We start from the raw sequence: 13,873 nt of genomic DNA, 5'->3' as shown, positions 1-13,873 counted from the left end.
TATCCTTGGCTGGTTTTATTTTGTTTTGTTTTCATTTCATTTCTATTCTACTTTTCCATCAATATGGGAAACAACGTATCTTATGATGTAGAATTAAAACAAAGAAATATATGCTAAACAGTTTTTAAAACCCATTAAAAAGCCAATCATATTAAAATATTTCAAACACTTCACAATCCATAAGATGAAGGCACATATATTTTCCTGTTGTAACATCATCCTTTTCACAGTCATCTGAAACTGATAATAAGATGACTTTTGTACTCTTTGAATAAATGGTCAGCTCACTAATGCCACTAATGACTGAATTTATTAACATAATATTTTTCTGACTGACAGAACCACATTTGAATCACTATGCATCAGTGTACCCATCCTTATAAATCAAATAAAATAAAATGCTTAAAAAACCACTCAGTGGGCTGTGTGTTTTGCAGGGCAGGGGCAGGGGGCACTTAGCAGAGGTATGAGGTGAGTATAAAGTTGTGGCTTTTCCAATGCTTTGTACAAATCCACAGGCACAGACATTCACTACTTTGAGAAGAAATCTGACTTGCTCACTTTCTACTTTTATCCACAGAAACCTTTCTTAAAAGACGGATTTATATAAACCCGACATTCCATTTATCAGACTTCCTTTAAGCACTTGAATATTATTTTTAATCCTTGACTTCACAACTGCAATGGAAGAAACATCTGTCATTATTTCTCTTTCAATTTAACAATCCCTAAAGAGCCTTGCCCTAAAAGAAAGGCACATAAGGCTGATGCTTATCATCAACATGTTCAGCAAGTCTGTTGTTGGAGTGTTTTATGCAAGTCAGACATCTCAGCATTCCTCCCTCCATCTCCACAGCAAATCCCTTCTGATCTGCCACAATCTTATGCAGAAGGGAGGTGGGCTTCATTGCTTCTGTAATACTCAAGCATCAATTCTGAAGATCCTTTGGTAAAGAGTTTGTGTTTGTTATATTTATTAATAACATATCCTTTTTTTTGATAATATTACATCTAGGTTTGTTTTTATGCTGGCCCTACAATTAGGGAAAAAAAGAAAACAGTCATCTTATTGGAGTATCATGAAAAGGTAGCAAATTGCTAGCTGCTTAACTTCCTAAATTTGAAATGGTATTTTACTGCTAAAATAGAGGTACCTGTGTCAAAATAGCTTGATCAACATTGGGTTCTCTGCACTTTGAGTTGTGGGATCCAATGTTCACCTTCAGTAACTTTTTTCTGTTCAGTTGGATGTTTGCTTGCATCATTCAGGGCTGAATTTCAGAAGCATGTCTGAAGTAGTGCAATAAAGCTTCACCTGGGAAAGAATAGGATTCAACTCTAGCTTATCAAACTGTAGCTGTGGTTGCTTAGTACCACAGCCACCTACAAAATCCTTTTGTGAGCAAAGAGTAAACAGAAAGAAAATGGGAAAGCATATCCTATGCCTGAGTAGCTATCCTGAAAAGTTTTTTTTAAAAAAAACAAAACAAAACATTGGTCTATAGTGTTCACCACCAAAATGAGAATGCTGATGAAAGAAAAGTAATACTGTGTAACAAAATTTGAAAAATGTTCTGTTCCTTGTTTAAAAGTGTTATTCCCTGTTTAATTGTGTGTTCTTCACTTTGAAAATAGTTGTTGTATTCCATAAACTTTGTTGTTGTGGATGCCACAAACTATGTTGAATTGTGTTGTCAAAGGTTTTCATGGCTTGAATCACTGAGTTTTCCGGGCTGTATGGCCATGTTCCAGAAGCATTCTCTCTGAAGTCTGTTGTTGCTTTTCAACAGACCTCACAACCTCTGAGGATGCCTGCCATAGATGTGAGTGAAACGCCAGGAGAGAATGCTTCTGGAACATGGCCATACAGCCCCAAAAACTCACAGCAATCTATGTTGAATTGGTTGAGACTCAATGAGATAGTCATTGAAAAACTATAGCAAAATGTGCTGTAGCCTGTCCTGCAAAAACAAAATGTTTACAGTTTAATAAATTTTTTTCCATGTTATTATGATAGAACCAATTAGGAAATGACATTTATAAACCAGGAACAAAAATCATGTTACATAGTGTAATAATTCTGGAAGAATAATTCTGGAAGAAGAATTTGGAAGAAGCTTTCAAGTGGCCTCTAGAAGAGTCAAAATGTGTTTTTTTATGTCAGCAAGATTTACTTGTTGTCTCATTTAATATTTTTGAATAAAAAGTTTGCTGAAATATGTTGAACAGCTGATACGTTTTGTAGTGTAATAAACTATTCCTGTTCTCTCCGTATTATTGCTCTATCAAGTACCAATGTTTCTGGTAAAGAAATAAAGCCCAAGAATAACTCTGTTTTGTTAACTGAGGTGTACTTGTAATGGTTTAAAAATTAAATGAATGCTATCATGTTTTCAGGGAGTATTTTTGGTTGCTTCAATTTGGGTCTAACAATGAAATGACATATACACATATGCAAACATTATTTCAAATTTATTATAATATGTTGTTATTTATGAGTATTGCTAAAAATGAATAAAGTCATTGAGACAATGAAATTGCACCTGCACTGGTTTCTGCCAGAGTCTTTGAAGTTCAATCTTGAGGTCCTGATAGCGGCTGAGTTTTTCCAAACCTTGTTCTTTTCCACAACTGTGATGTCTGGTGTGTTGTGTTCCAGAACTTTGTCAGTCTGGATTCGGAAGTCCCACAGTATCTTTGCGTGTTCATTTTCCACAACCTGTGCAGGTTTGTGATCCCACCAGTTCTTAACTGCAGGGAGGTGAAACTTGAGGCATAGGTTCCAATGAATCATTTGGGCCACAGAGTTGTGCCTCTGTTTGTAGTCTGTCTGTGCAATTTTCTTACAGCATTAATAATAATAATAATAATAATAATAATAATAATTTTCTGTTATCTTTCTGTTTTCACACTTGCACTTGCATTCTAATGTTGACACAAGAGATAAGAGTTGGATGAAATAAGGCCACCAAAATCCGCAAAAGGGATGTGTGGGCATGAATTTATGTGTATGGCCTATATCCTGGCTGAAAATGCAGCATATGGATCCTAAAGTTCATCCCAGCTTACTTTCATGAAAAAGTCATAGGGTACCAAGGGTTATCTCTATGTGCCACTGATTGGCACTCTAACTTGAGGGAGTCCTCCTGGAACAAGAACCCGTTACACATCCTCCCTTAAGTCAGTTGTTAATGATAGGGAAATTGGTGAATTCTTTTTCCTTTCATCAAAAGCCTTTAAAGAGTGTCAATTGATTCTAAGCGCCTGCCTTCTGCCAATGTAGCTATCCCTGGTCTTAAAAACCAAAGACAATGCAAAGCAGTGCAATCTTAGGACCTTATCCCACGATCTATGATGGAGCTCTTCCCACGATGCAGAGGAACGTCCTGTCAGTTGTGTTAGGATTCATTCGGAAAAATGGGAGGGGGGAGAAGATGGTCTGAGATCATTTTCAGGACTCAGGAACCAGGATATAACTGGAAAAAAACACCCAAAAACATGTGAGAATCTGTCAAATTTGCCTGGGTTGAATAGCTTCAGTGACGGGGAGCAAGGGGCATTCCTGTGGGCGGTTCCCTGCCAAGCATTGACATTTATCTTCCAAAATCCTGCTTCATGAGCCTGGCATGGTAATTTTTTTAAATTAATGTAATCATTTGAAATACCAGCATTTCAAAATATCTTTGTTTTGTCTGTACTGCCAGCTTTATAAATCTCGGGCTTCTGCAATGAAGAGTACTGAGATTGGAGAAAAGCAGTATCCCCAGAGTGCTGTCTTTTAATTGTTCCTTCACACTGCTTTTTCCTGTCTCTTCCACCATGTAAATGCAGGTCAGGAAGGCAGTAACTGCTTATCTTTTGCTTCACAAATAAGTTCCCCACATAGATATAGATCTATCATTATATATACTAATTTCACATGTGTATTTTCCCCTAAAACCTTTGCAAATCCTCTATGTGCATTTTCCTGCTGCAATATTTCCAAGCCCTATTTATCAATGTTTATATCTGTCTAGACATCTGTGTGTGTGTGTGTGCACACACGCATTTTCCCTCTGCACTTGCAAACATGTGAGGGTAAAATTCATATAAAATTAATATATAAAATTAATGTGTACATATAGGCACAGATATACACGTACATGGAAATCTCTATCTATATTTACATAGGATTTGCAAAGACCTGTAAACATATGAGGGGAAAATTCATATATTAACGTATTTGTAGGGGGACATCTATATAAATATTTAGAAGCTTTGGGGCATGCATTTACCCAAGGAAGAAATTCCAGCAAAGTCCCCCTAAAAACAACTTTGTCCTCTTTTCTCCTGCCCTTTCCCACCTCTTTTCTTTCTCCCTTTTTCAAACTCTAAAAGTAGCCAGAAAAGGCTTTTTAAAACTTCTCTCCCCCTCCCAAAAAAACCCACCTCATTTTTGTTTCCTTAGGAATAAAAAGAAATACACACCTTCTGTTGCTGTCTTTTCTCTCCTTCCCTCCCTTTGGACTCAAATGTTCTTGCAATAATAGTAGTAGTAGTAGTAGTAGTAGTAGTAGTAATAATAATAATAATAATAATAATAATAATAATAATAATAATAATAATAGTAATGGTAATGAATCATGCAAATTTGCAAGAATATCTTTTTTCCTTCCCCTTCTACCCATGCAGTCTGGCTTGCAAGAATTTCTCTCACATTCTCCTTTCGCTTTTGAAAACATTCGCTTCTTGTCTCTGTTTCTGTCTCTCTCTCTTTCAAAAAAAAAAAAGATAACCAGCCTGGGAGGAGAAGCGAAGAAGGGAGGTTTTGGAAAAGAAAACATACTGGTGGCCTCCAGGCTCAGCTGCTGACTTGACCTTGACCCGAACATAAGCCGGGGGAGGCTTATTCAGCTCATAAATAAGGGCTGAAAAACTCGGCTTATCTTCGAGAATATATGGTAAATGGTTTCCTTAGTTAACATTAATGTTAATGAACAAATTCCAGATTTCTAAGGTTTAACATGATCAAATTAATATTAAATCTGTAATTCCCATTTCCACAACATTCACACTTTCTACTCTGTAACCCACCAGAATAAGATCTTTGGAATTTTTCAATGAAAAAAAGGTTTTTGTAGTGGAAAATAGCACAGCAGTTACTTCCAGTGCCCAGAATGAATAAGAGGTTCCATCTTACTGGATGCTGAGTCTCTCTCATATTTTGTGAGAATCAATTCAGTGGACAGAAAGAGCAGACAAAACAAACTGTGTCATGATTAAAGTAACGGAACAAGATGTGCCAAGTTCTTTTTCTCACCCTGTCATAAGGGAACTTCAGCGGAAAGCAGGGGCAGAGAAAAGGGAAAGAATGAAAGATGTTTGCCTACTTGCATTTTATTTAACAAATGTCCCTGATGTTGAAAAACACCAACTCGTTGTTTTTGTTAAATAATTAAGACTGTCAAGGAATCTGTTTCACAAGCCAGGTGCAAAATTAGAAGGTTTCAGGCAGGAAACAAGAGATCATTGTACTATTGAAAGCAAGCAGATACCAAGTAAAGATTATATGGCAGTGCTTATTAAATTTTTTAACACCTTCTAGCCAAAGCTGGAAGGAACACCACAACACAGTGCAAAAGCTGGCAACAGAGAGCATGTCCAAATAATGTTGCTCAGAGGATGAACTAAAGAGCTATTAATTCTTAAACCTGAAAAACTGTGTCTCTTTTCCTTCCTCCTTGACAGTGACACACAAATGTTCAGAATCAGTTTGGCACTGCAACTCAAAAGCAAGCAAGCAAGCCTGAATTTCCATACTTTTAGAAATTGTTTATCTTGGTTTTGGAACATCACACCAATGTGATTGCTGGTTTTGGTTTTGTTGTTTGTTTGTTTTTTGCTATACTCTCTTTGGCAAGCATGTACCTTTTGTGGAGCATTTTAAAGCTTCACTTGTCACCTACAAAATTCTTGGTGGAAGAGAGTATTTATTGAACAAGTGGCAACTCTAGTGTGATCATCTGTTCGTTTTAAAGACTCACAGATATCTTGATTTAGGCAGTGTAGAATCATCTTACTTAACAAACAGTAGGTCTGAGGTTAATTTTGCCTATGGCATGACACTAACAAAACAAGTGCGCCTTCAGATGGTGCCTCACTGTTATTCAAATACAAACAAATGTCTGTTTTCACCAAAACTGGGAAAAATGAATGTAATCTTCAATAGAAAGGCCTGTATCAGTTTGGGGTGAACATCGTACCATAAATCAAAGGCTGCATGTGGCATTGGGTGCATTGCCATGGACTGTTTTTATGCACATTTATACTCCACACAGATACAAACAGGCATACAGGGCACAGGGTACATCTACACTGACCCCGTAGGTGAAATTGTCTTTGTGATGACAAACACCACATGTTGTTGGCAGGGCCATAGCCAGAAAAATTGGGGGGGGGGGGGTTGAAAATTTCAAACACCCCCCCCCCCCACTACAGACCTGCCAATATCTGCTTGAGATAGTGCCTGGAGGGACTCTTAATTTTTTGCATCTCATAGACTTAGCATGGGGATTTGGTTAACCAGTTAAAATTCATGAGTAAACCAGTTTTTTTTTAACCTGAAAAATGGGGGGGGGGTGTTGAACCCCTAACACCCCCCCCCCCCCGGCTACAGGCCTGGTTGTTGGGATAGTACAGCACAAGGCTATCTTAATGGGGCCTTGACCCATGTTAACCAAAAATGGGGGATAATCTGAATTCTGGCTCAGAATTTGGACTGTAGCTCAACTTTGGGCCTGTTTGAACACTTGGTCTGGTTCTAGAACAAAATCAGCTGTAACGGTTCCCACGGCCATCCCATGTTTCCAGGATTTGACCAGCCCAGGGACATGGGAAGGTAGTTCCAGTCCCCTCCCACCCTCCGTGCCATGGTGGTCTTACCTGTTGGCTGTTGCCTGAAGTAATATTTGCAAGGATGACGGGATGTTCTGGTCAGGGCACAACCCAGGTCCTACCCATTGACTGTTCCATGAAGTGACATTGACCAGGCTGATTGAGTGCTCTGGGAAGGGAGGGGGAGAGGAGAGGGATTCCTTATTCCTCTCTCCTCCCCTTACCCCTTTCTTGTCACTCCGTTGCTCCAGCCAACGTCACTGAAGGTGACAGCCAACAGGTAAGACCTATGTTATCCTCAGAGACTGCTGCAACATAGAGAGCAAGACGGTAAGGTTGGCTGTCCTATGGCATCAACCTGCTGGGTGGTTGAGACTCCCTTCTGCATCCACAGCACCCGAGGAGTACCTGTGTGACCTATACTCAAATTGATCCAGTATACATCATGCTAGATCAACCACAGATTATTGGGTCAGTGTAGATCTGCTCAGATACAAAACATTTTCAACTCCTACCATGAATTGCTGGGATAGGAGGTTTAGCTTTGCTGCCAATCCAAATTTGTTTGCTTTTAGCTATATTGTACCTGTAGTCTCACCTACTTGCATCCAACAAATACCATATATACTCGAGTATAAGCCGACCCGAATATAAGCTGAGGCACCTAATTTTACCACCAAAAAACTGGGAAAACATTGACTCCAGTATAAGACGAGGGTAGTAAATTTCAGAAATAAAAATAGATACCAATAAAATTACATTAATTGAGGCATCAGTAGGTTAAATGTTTTTGAATATTTACATCAAGCTCTAATTTAAGATAAGACTGTCTAACTCTGATCAAATCATTATTCTCATCTTCTTCAATGTAAATGGGCTTATGTATCCTTTTAATAATAATAGAGTAAAATAATGCATGTAATAATAATAATAATAACAGGAAAATAATACATGCAGTAATAAATAGAGTAAAATAATAAATATAATAATAATAAGATCAGAGTAAAATAATAAATGTAATAATAATAATAATAATAATAATAATAATAATAGAGTAAAATAAATGTAATAGTAGCAACAATAATATAGAAAAATGGGAAATGTAATAATACCAATAATAATAGAGAAAAATAATAAATGTACCATATATTCTCGAGTCTAAGCTGACCCAAATATAAGCCAACCAGGACCCTCACCTGAGTATAAGCCAAGGGGGGCTTTTTCAGTGTTAAAAAAAGGGCTGAAAAACTAGGTTTATACTCGAGTATATACAGTACATACTGTATATACTCAAGTATAAACCTAGTTTTTCAGCCCCCCCCCCCCCCCGGGTGATTCTATGGTAACTTTTGGTGTAATTAATTCATTTCAATAGGGTCACTATTATACATAATTTCCTGTTCCTACTGTAAAGCCAAGAACATATCGCTGCTGATACAGGGGATATATTGTACTTGTTTTAAACTTTAATCAATTTTGAATCCCAGATATGAAGAAAAAGAAGGACAACAACAATTTCAACCTATCAGAATGACCCTTCAGGGAAAGAAAGCCCTTGCAGATGCTTCCCACTTCCACATGCATTTTCTTTCCCAGAATTCCCAGCTGCCTGGATTTTGACTGCTTTATGGTTCAGGAAAAAAAAGAAAGCTTTGTCTCATATTATAGAAGAGGAGGCAGTGCTTTCAGCTTTGGGGCTGGGAGATTTGGAGATGATCTATGCAAGATAGCCCAGGAAGATCATAGGAAGAGGATCAAAAAGCAAGGGAGAAGAAGAAGAAAAGGTGAGGTGGTTGCAGAAATAGTGCTACTTCCATGCAAAGTGATTTCTGCAACAGTCATAATTTTGGCAAAAAGGGCTAACTGTGACTGCCCATACTAACGGTCATTAAATTTTTATAAGACCCAAATGGTGTCCACCAAGATATATGCTGCATTTGAGATTTAGAATTTAACTGGAAGATTGGACTTCAATGATCATGCTAAATGACCAAAAGTCACAATATTAGTGCACTTCAAAAACCATTTTCTTCCATTTTCACTATCAGTAATATGCTGCTTATTTGTTTGAGAATAAGGCAGACTTTTCTAGTTGTAATTGTTTATCTCCCCACACAATTAGTATATGGGCTGTTTGCCCATTCGGAAAGACAAGTCACTAAAGAATTTTTCAGTCCTGGATTAAAGCATCCATCAGGAAAGATACACAGATGCAGCCTTGTTTGTTTGGTAAAGCAAAACACAAACCATCCGATGTCATCTGCAAATTTGCAGAATTAGTCTTCACTTGAGAACCTACCATACTCCAAATTGCATTCAGATGTGTGAAGGAAAGGAAAACTATAGCCATTTAGAGTTCCCAGTAGAAGTTAATGAGAAATTTGCAAATCACTATCTGCATCCAGAATCTGGATCAGATCAAGTCTGGATTGATCTTGAGTGAAATTGGGCTTAACCCAAACTGGATTCTAAATCAGATGAGGGACCTCATGTCATCTTATATTATTGTGCTTGTTCTAAATTGCTTGTAGATCAGGATCCTGTTATAGCTCATGATACTGTTATGACATGCTAGCAGGCTAAGCTTTCCCTGCTAAATATCTATGTCAGTTTGCACATAATTGAAAATGATTTTCTCAAAGTTGGTAAACCTAACTGTGCTTTAGGGGAAGATGTTATACTAATGAATTTGTGCTCCATCTCAACATATCAAACCCCTATTTTCTATATATGGAAATGTCTAATTACCCCCAGATACTTAATGATTCCAGAGGGCACTCTTTCAATTTTCTCTTAACTTTTCATCATTAAAGTGTTTTCTGTGCCCTGCAGGCAATAACATAGATGACGTCAAACTGTATTAAAAACAACTACATATTCTTGGGCAATATTGAATGTAGTATCATCTTTACACTGGGTTAAATTGTAACAGAGGATATGCAAAGAGTCAACCCTCATTTCTTATGTCTTCAAAGCAACTTGGGGAATTGAAATTAAAGCTGGTTAAGTTTCATTTGAAGTGGACTGCTGTTATCATATCAATTTCATTTTTTATGTTGTACCTGGTGACATATCCAGAGCCCACAAAAAAGTTCCACCAGTTTTATTTAAATTTATTCAGCTATACTCAGACATTTCACATGAAGTAGAGTCCCAAATTCATGTGAATTCTTGTTTAGGTGAAATTTCAGTGGCTTCTGGTACCAACTATACCACTCCAGGGCATTGAACATGTTTTAGTCATTTTTAAATTGTTGTTGTATGCTTTTTCTTGATGTATTTATTGCTGTGTTTTTACTGTTGTATTTTTATATTGTTTGGGCATGGTCTCTTTGTAAGCCGCCTCGAGTCCCCTTGGGGAAATGGGGCGGGATATAAGAATAAAGTATTATTATTATTATTATTATTATTGGGCCCATGGTGGCACAGTGTGTTAAAGCACTGTGCTGCTGAACTTGCGGACCAATGGTCCCAGGTTCAAATCCCAGGAACGGAATGAGCACCCACTGTTAGCCCCAGCTCCTGCCAACCTAGCATTTCGAAAACATGCAAATGTGAGTAGATCAATAGGTACCGCTCCAACTGGAAGGTAACGGCACTCCATGCAGTCATGCTGGCCACATGACCCTGGAGGTGACTATGGACAACGCCGGCTCTTCAGCTTAGAAATGGAGATGAGCACCAAGCCCCAGAGTCAGACATGACTGGACTTAACATCAGGAGAAACCTTTACCTTTACCTTTACCTATTATTATTATTATTATTATTATTATTATTATTATTATTATTATTATTATTATTCTCTGGTTGTGTAATTAACAGTTGATCACCCACCCAGTATGAACTATGTTAACACTAGTATTTTTATTTGTACACTAGCAATTATGTAGCATTATTAGGGAGTAAGGGATCTTTTATTGCAACAATAGATATTATAATCATTGCTACCAGCATTGTTCAATGCTGATTGCATTTACTGTTTTCAAGATCACCACATTCTGATCAGAATCTGAAGTATTGGGTTTCGTCCATTGCCATTGCAATGCAATTCCATCAAGCACCTGCTCAAGCTAAGAGAGAGAAAAACTTAGAATCCTATTGATTGTAGGGACATTGGATTTGTCTCACCAGAGCAGTTATGAACATGCTGATCAAATATTTTTTTTGCATAGAAACATTTTTAAATCCCTACACCCTCCTTTCCTCCTCCCACTCCCCTTTCAGGTATATTTACATTGTAGAATTAATGCAGTTTGACACCATTTGAAGGTAATAGGGCTGAATGGAGGTGTATCCTGAAGTTCTCAAGGTCTGGGCACATTCTTACATTGTCATCTAGGGAGATTTTTGCAAGTCTATCAAGGAAGTGCCACAAGTCCGCTCTCTGTCTGGGTGCATCTACACTGTAGAATTAATGCAGTTTGATACCACTTTCACTGCCATGGTTTAGTACTAAGGAATCATGGGACATAGTATTATAAGCACTTAAGCTTTCTCTGCCAACAAGTGCTGATGCCTCACCAAATTGCAACTCCCACGATTTTATAGCATTGAGCCATGGCAGGTAAAATGGTGTCAAACTGAATCAAACTTTGGCGACTGATCTCCATAGTAATAGGATCGACCTGTTGCCTATTTTATTTTTATTGCACTTAATTCCATTAGCCGGCCATAGTTTCTTTGTGTCTGCCTTCCCCCAGCACTTTAATGGGAACAATAGTTCTGGTATCTATCTATCCCTGATTGTAACTGTCACTATTTGCACTTTCTTGGGCCCAGTTCTTTTTTGGAGCCACCCAGGATTTTATCATAGTATATTTATTGTATGTGATCCCATTTGTTTATGACTTGTTTTATTGTTGATAGTGTTTTATATTGTCTTCTGCCTGGGCTTGGCTCCATGTAAGCCGCCCTGAGTCCCTTCGGGGAGATGGGGCAGGATATAAAAATAAAATTTTTATTATTTTATTATGACACAGCAAACAAGATAGATATGCTGGATTTCATATTATTATTATTATTATTATTATTATTATTATTATTATTATTATTATTCTACAGTGTAGATGCACCCGCTTTCTCAGTATCTCTCAGAGCCCTTCCAGACAAGGCACTTTCAGACCTTTACTTGAGACATCCAAATGACACTTCAGGCAAAGGAGGAATAATTTGAGACAAAGCAGGAAAACCCTGCTTTGTCCCAAATAATTTAGATGCCCTACAGGTGAGAAGGGTGGGGTAAAAGTGATGTAAATAAATAAATAAACAAACCCAGGCCTTCCAAAAAGGCTCAGGTCTAATGGAGTCTGTCCCTACAGCTTATCTTGGTTCGTTGGGCTCGACAAGGGCAGTACCTCCTACTCACTCCCAACCCCCCAAAACCCCCGAAAAGAAGGGAAAACTTACTGCACTGCTAATAGGTTTCTCTGAAGGCCTAATCTGGTCTGCAGATAAGAGGTCCATATGTCTGCTATGCATTTTACCTAAGGGCCATTGACTCATTGAGCTTAGCAGCTAGAACTTTAAAGGACAGATGTGCAGGTTTGTGAAGGTTTGTGAAATAAGTATGGCCTGACTTTAGAGGAGACAAAAACCTTATCTCCTCTAGTTAAGTGTGCATGTGTGGTTGCTCAGTTAGGCAAAGCGAATCCCTACAGTACCTAATAGTACAATCTATACTAAGTATTATCAAGTAACACTGATGACACTAAGGGCCCTTCCACACAGCCATGTTATCAGAATATCAAGGCAGAAAATCCCACAACATTTGCTTTGAACTGGGTTATCTGAGTCCACACTGCCATATATCCCAGTTTAAAGCAGATAATGTGGCATTTTATTCAGCTGTATGGAAAAGGCCTAAGAGGATGGGGAGGTAATTCTCTATTCCACCTGACAAATACCTCCTTCCTGTCAGTAAGTTATTCAATTTTTACCTTATCCCCTATATTTTTCCCTCCACAGAGAACCGATATTAGTCAGGTCAACTACCCAATATTAGAGAGCTCTGCACTTCACAGGCAATGGTCAAAGTGTGGCCCATGGGTCATTTGTGGTTCTTAGGGCCCTACTATCACATTTTCCTTCCTTTTTCCCTCCCTCTAATGCTCCATCTACACTCCCATATAATGCAATTTAATGCCATATAATGCAGTTTGGGGCAGTGTAGACACACATAAATTTCATATAATGCACTTTCAAACTGCTTTGGCAGTGTAGATGTGGCCTAAATTGGAAATATCCAGGAGTATAGCTAAGCAGGGCTGACTCTAGTTAGTATTTGAATGGGAAAATGCCAATGAATGCCAGGTGCTGCAGGCTATATTTCGAGGGAACTGACAAAACCACCTTTGAATATTCTTTGCCTAAGAAAACCCTATAATTCACAAGGACACTATAGCCCAGCAGGTGAATTGAAGACAGATACACACATACATATAGTACTCATAAATGGATGCAGCCCATGCCCTCGATTATACTTTGCTCCTTTCACACATCTGCAAATTCTTCCCCCTCCTACTCTTCTCTTGGAGAAGAAAATGTCACCATAAGTGTCAACGCAGAACAACTCTTTACAACACCCATGAAGCCCATAGAACATGAAACATCTGTTTCCAATTCACTCAGTGGCAGATGAGTTCCTGACCCACCTAAGTGAGAAAATCAAAGGCAGTTGGATATGCTGCTGCCCACAACTCTCCCTAGTGAATCAAATATCTATAGAAACTGACATGCCTTAACCTCATCAGCCTGGCATCGCATACAGTTTTGAGTGAGTTTTTGATGTTTGTCAATATTTCTCCTTCTGCTCCCCTCTTCCTACTGTAATAGGATTACTGCATTTTTATTTTGAAAATGAAAGTTTTTTAATTCAAAGAAAATATGAAAAGTATTTCATTTTTTAAAGGGAACTGGTGCCTCTATTTTACAGCAAGCCTAGTAGATATTTAATTACACCTTACAGTAATGGTGTGATAAGGAAATATCTTTTCTAGCAGTG

General features: G+C 38.1%; 1 long non-coding RNA gene across 1 annotated transcript; it reads right to left on the bottom strand.

The window, feature by feature from the left end:
• Nucleotides 1–291: 291 nt before the first annotated feature.
• Nucleotides 292–4,737, bottom strand: LOC134298954 (uncharacterized). Its single transcript, XR_010006088.1, has 2 exons — nt 4,468–4,737; nt 292–3,476 (listed from the first exon to the last, which is right to left on the bottom strand). It is a non-coding gene; the product is annotated as an uncharacterized LOC134298954 (long non-coding RNA).
• Nucleotides 4,738–13,873: the final 9,136 nt, after the last annotated feature.

Source organism: Anolis carolinensis, chromosome 4, assembly GCF_035594765.1.
Source record: "Anolis carolinensis isolate JA03-04 chromosome 4, rAnoCar3.1.pri, whole genome shotgun sequence".
Lineage (NCBI taxonomy): Eukaryota > Metazoa > Chordata > Lepidosauria > Squamata > Dactyloidae > Anolis > Anolis carolinensis.
The sequence above is the reverse complement of the archived record's forward strand: the minus strand, read 5'-3'. Positions and strand labels throughout refer to the sequence as shown.